Source organism: Rhinichthys klamathensis, unplaced genomic scaffold, assembly GCF_029890125.1.
Source record: "Rhinichthys klamathensis goyatoka isolate OS25496 unplaced genomic scaffold, OSU_Roscu_1.1 h1tg000845l_1, whole genome shotgun sequence".
Lineage (NCBI taxonomy): Eukaryota > Metazoa > Chordata > Actinopteri > Cypriniformes > Leuciscidae > Rhinichthys > Rhinichthys klamathensis.
Window position 1 is genome coordinate 41,086 of NW_026607219.1, and position 6,184 is coordinate 47,269.

The window sequence follows — 6,184 nt, forward strand, 5'->3', positions numbered from 1 at the left end:
TTACGCAGCACGTTTGAGCTTCAGCAAGAACCAATGAGGTTCATTCTCGTGTTACGCAGCACGTTTGAGCTTCAGCAAGAACCAATGAGATTCATTCTCGTGTTACGCAGCACGCTTGAGCTTCAGCAAGAACCAATGAGATTCATTCTCGTGTTACGCAGCACGCTTGAGCTTCAGCAAGAACCAATGAGGTTCATTCTCGTGTTACGCAGCATGTTTGAGCTTCAGCAAGAACCAATGAGGTTCATTCTCGTGTTACGCAGCATGTTTGAGCTTCAGCAAGAACCACTGAGGTTCATTCTTGTGTTACGCAGCATGTTTGAGCTTTCGCAAGAACCAATGAGGTTCATTCTTGTGTTACGCAGCACGCTTGAGCTTCAGCAAGAACCAATGAGGTTCATTCTCGTGTTACGCAGCACGTTTGAGCTTCAGCAAGAACCAATGAGGTTCATTCTCGTGTTACGCAGCACGTTTGAGCTTCAGCAAGAACCAATGAGGTTCATTCTCGTGTTACGCAGCACGTTTGAGCTTCAGCAAGAACCAATGAGGTTCATTCTCGTGTTACGCAGCACGTTTGAGCTTCAGCAAGAACCAATGAGGTTCATTCTCGTGTTACGCAGCACGTTTGAGCTTCAGCAAGAACCAATGAGATTCATTCTCGTGTTACGCAGCACGTTTGAGCTTCAGCAAGAACCAATGAGGTTCATTCTCGTGTTACGCAGCACGTTTGAGCTTCAGCAAGAACCAATGAGATTCATTCTCGTGTTACGCAGCACGTTTGAGCTTCAGCAAGAACCAATGAGGTTCATTCTTGTGTTACGCAGCACGCTTGAGCTTCAGCAAGAACCAATGAGGTTCATTCTCGTGTTACGCAGCACGTTTGAGCTTCAGCAAGAACCAATGAGGGTCATTTTTGTGTTACGCAGCACGCTTGAGCTTCAGCAAGAACCAATGAGGTTCATTCTCGTGTTACGCAGCACGTTTGAGCTTCAGCAAGAACCAATGAGGTTCATTCTTGTGTTACGCAGCACGCTTGAGCTTCAGCAAGAACCAATGAGGGTCATTTTTGTGTTACGCAGCACGCTTGAGCTTCAGCAAGAACCAATGAGGTTCATTCTCGTGTTACGCAGCACGTTTGAGCTTCAGCAAGAACCAATGAGGTTCATTCTCGTGTTACGCAGCACGTTTGAGCTTCAGCAAGAACCAATGAGGTTCATTCTTGTGTTACGCAGCACGTTTGAGCTTCAGCAAGAACCAATGAGGTTCATTCTCGTGTTACGCAGCACGCTTGAGCTTCAGCAAGAACCAATGAGGTTCATTCTTGTGTTACGCAGCACGTTTGAGCTTCAGCAAGAACCAATGAGGTTCATTCTCGTGTTACGCAGCACGCTTGAGCTTCAGCAAGAACCAATGAGGGTCATTTTTGTGTTACGCAGCACGCTTGAGCTTCAGCAAGAACCAATGAGGTTCATTCTCGTGTTACGCAGCACGCTTGAGCTTCAGCAAGAACCAATGAGGTTCATTCTCGTGTGTTACGCAGCACGCTTGAGCTTCAGCAAGAACCAATGAGGTTCATTCTCGTGTTACGCAGCACGTTTGAGCTTCAGCAAGAACCAATGAGGTTCATTCTTGTGTTACGCAGCACGTTTGAGCTTCAGCAAGAACCAATGAGGTTCATTCTCGTGTGTTACGCAGCACGTTTGAGCTTCAGCAAGAACCAATGAGGTTCATTCTCGTGTTACGCAGCACGTTTGAGCTTCAGCAAGAACCAATGAGGTTCATTCTTGTGTTACGCAGCACGCTTGAGCTTCAGCAAGAACCAATGAGGTTCATTCTCGTGTTACGCAGCACGTTTGAGCTTCAGCAAGAACCAATGAGGTTCATTCTTGTGTTACGCAGCACGCTTGAGCTTCACCAAGAACCAATGAGGTTCATTCTTGTGTTACGCAGCACGTTTGAGCTTCAGCAAGAACCAATGAGGTTCATTCTCGTGTGTTACGCAGCCAAGTTGGTTGAGCTTCTTTTTATGTTCACTGATCAATGTTTATATGTGAATAAAAGCCTAAATTCAATCTGTTCATCATATAAAGCTATTGAGTCTCTTCAGAAAGTTTGGACTAAACCTCTCGATTCATATGGATTAGTTTTACGATCTCTTTATGAACTATTTGAAGAGTCAAAGTTTCAGTTGCGTAGCTGTTAATAGAGGGAAAAAATCTTCATTTGTGTTCAGAACATGAACAAAAGTCTTATGGGTTTGGAACGACATGAGGGTGACTAATTAATGACAGAGTTTTGGGTGAACTAACCCGTTAACATGCAAATGGGACAATCATTCATTGAGTATCAGAAGAGGAGATTAAAAAGGCATATTAGAGATCAAGTTCTAATTATAGCATCTTTTACATCTACTAGGTGGTCATTTCTGTTTCATAATTCATATATTCATATATTAGATGTACACATGTACTATTCCAAGCAGAAGCTTAGTTAGAGCTGGCATGTACAAAGAGTCTCTGAATTCATTCATAATTCATCTTTCATTTGTTACCGCCACCTATGCGCTTCTGTCCAGTTCAATGGCTCCGCCAGAGTGTCTGCAGCTAGTAAAGTGTCATCATGTCTGGGTTGAAAACATGTTCGCAGGTTGAAGCGTTGTGTGGTTGGCAAGGCTCACCATCAAGTGCAAATGATTCAGATGCCAGAAAAGCATGCCCTGATCTGCACCAGACACGCAGACACAAACTACGCACACTACAAACAAACATACCTGCGCATAAACTCTGATACATACACATGCACAAACATGCGTTCACACAGCAGGTGCGCAAGAGATGGGCCAGTGGATCAGAGGAGGAGAGAGAGGCAATATGTGAGGAGTGCAAGTCTCTGGTATTCACTCTCATTCGCTTGGAAGCTTTGTCATGCAGTCAGACAGCAGCTGGGCATGAGGTTACAGACAGCATGTGTGTGTGTATGATTTAAACTGGACTGCTGTGAGTTCAGTTTTAATTTGGCCAGTTCAGTATACACACAATTCTGAGTGCAGAATTCACAATATAGCTAGGGCATTGGACACAAGTAGGACTTGTTACTCGATTGACCTACCTCTACTATGAAAGAGAAAAGAAGGATACTTCAGCCAAAAATGAAAATTCTGTCATCATTTATTCACCCTCAAGTTGTTCAAAACCTGTATGAGTTTCTTTCTTCTGCTGAACACAAAAGAAGATATTTTGAAGAATGTTGGTAATCAAACAGTTGACGGGAAAAAAATACATGATGACTGAATCTTCTATAATCAGAACCTCGCTGAAGAGTAAGTTGATGTGTTTTACTTTTTTACTGTTACAAATTTTGTTTGCATTAGTGCTAGGCCATAAGATGTCTGAGTGCAAACACACTCACTTTCTCCATAAACTCGTGTTGATACAGCAGTACCTGAAGCCTGGTCTGTAAACACCTGCTCTTACTTCAGATGTCAAGCAGATTTCAATTTAGGACAGTCTCTATTTCATTATTATTTTTGCAACAAATTATTTTTGTTCTCCTCTTCCCCTCTTTTTATTTCTTTCCTTTTTGCCAGGCACTGTACGAAATTGTTCCACTGTTTCCTGCCGTTTGCTATTTCTACCTTTTCTGAGCATAAAAATTATTCAGATATTTTATGTTTTTAAACTGTTTACATTTATTTATTTATTTACCTGAATAAGCTCGGTTCAGTGAAAAGTTATCAGTGACCATTTACCAGTTTAATATTATTAAATATAATTTTTAATATCTATTTCAGGCCCAGAAAAACAGGAGGCAGATTTGGAATTATGGAGTAATAGGCCCATTAAATTACTCAGAAAATTTACATAATGTAACATTCACAAACTTACGATGTACTTTCATGGGCCTTCAAACACACGACCTGCTGACACCTCAAGGCCTCTCCTGACCCGTCTGCTCTGAGAAACTATAGATTCAAGTTAAATTAAGGATTACATCCAATTAAAGGCATGGTCATTGAATGCAGGATTGGGATCAGTACATTTGCAGTGTGTTGGCATTTACATTTTTCACTTTTTTTATTTTTTGTTTATATGCATGTACATTTAAAAGTAAAAGTGAGGAGTATTCAGCCAATTGAGTCAGAATATATTTTTGGTCATAGTATTTAGTACATGCACACACACACACACACACCCTTTTGAATTCCCCTCTGTGGCCATTTTCTTGTTTGGTTTCACAGGGCAGTCGAGAGAGCCTGGATACAGCGAGGATCTGTGAGAAGAGGCAGAGGGATATGTAATCGAAGAGGGCAGCAACTCTTTATAAATAGGCTTGGGTCACTATCATTGTAAAGTGAGGAGGAATCTGATCCTAGATCAGTTTGCCCATGACTTTCATGAACATGGGCACACCCAGGATGAACCCAGAGAGGTGCAGACAACCGTAGAGACAGGGAGCATGAGGGATGGATATGAGGTTATAGATAGACAATCTGTGGGTGAGGGACAGCCTCACTTCGTTTAAATGTTCTTCTATGACAGGTGTGAGACACTGAAAAGAGAGGGTGGTGCAAAACTTTTTGGATTAGATCATCACATTGAAAAGGTATGTCAAGCCTGTACTTTAATGAGTATAGTTTGAACTTAAAGGATGAGTAAAGAACCTAGAAATCAGAAATGAATTGTTTCATCAATCCAACTTCAGAGCGGGAATCACTTTGGATACATTGCCTTATTTTATTACCTTAATTATGCATATTGCGCAACGTTTTTTTATAGTTCGCATGACACTGCAAATATGACATTGTGGACACAAAACAGTCAATGTTTTAAGGTTGTTTTTTTATTTATTTCAGGGTCTTCCATTTGAACAAGCGGTAAAAAATTATATTTTGTTTCAAATTTTTTGTTGCTTTTTATTTAAAGCCACATCTGCATAGGTTTGGGTTTAACTGTCCAGCTCATAAATCAATTTCGACTCGATTTGAGGACATATAATTAGCCTTCATATAATTACACTGATCCATACTATGCCAGAAATTATTTAATTGTTATTTTATGTTTGGCTCAAAATGTAAATGCTTCTCGATGCCACTCAAGCATGTTTCGTGCTTATAACGAATATAACAACATAATATAGCGTAAAATATCATACGGATTTTACATTACACGAAGAGACGCATTGTCTATAGGTGTATTTACACTTTCCCCCCTTTGTATTAATTGCAGTCACTGTTAAAGTAGGATATAAACAAGCTTAATATCTTTCGATTGCTCGTATATCACATTCAAATCTTTACGACACTTCTAAAATACCTGTCTTAAAAACCCTCAAACGTAGCTAACAGTGTCTTCATGATTCAGCGCCAAATAATGCAATAGCACAGAGACAGACACAAGATCATATTCATGGCATTCTCTTTAATACAATTCACTTTAAAACTAAAACTCATATTTATTTTAGCGGTCAAAACTCAATCACTTAAGTTCAATTATAACTAATAACCAAGTGAAAACTATAACCAAAAAGCCATTCATTTTGTTAAAAAACATTCTCTTAAAAACATGTTATTGTTTTAATCCACTGAAAAGTCCGTTGTAAGTAACAGTTATTGTTGCAACATGGTGTTCGTGTAGCAGAGAAATGTTTCTGTTTCATAGAAATACAAAGCATTTTGACGTCACAGTGTCCTTCCGCAAAACGAATTCACTTTAGTTCGTTCAATTATGACAAGAAAAAATATCTTATTTGCCTGCGATTACTGTTGGTATTTTTCACACGCAGATTTCTCACAGATATCTGTCCAATTCTTTTACTAAATTTTATATAAACCGCTTTGATCTCTTCCAGAGCAATGCTGTCTCCATCGATGTTTGTCATTTCTAAGATTTCATATTTTACATTGATGCGCATTTTTAAGATCCGATGTGTGTCTCATTTGTCAGTTTACGGGCAAACACGTTTTCTCTATTCCAAAAACATAGGGGGAAATGATCACATGAGTTATGTTAAACTCGTGTTAAACTTTAGAATTACATTTTTCGTAAACAGCTGGAAGAATATACGATCTAAATTATCCCTTTAAACATTGTCTGATCGCAAATCATATTTCATATTCAATTGTTTTAACCTGTTGCATTAGAATGTAAACGACCAGCTATTATTGAATAGCACACATTCTTCTGCT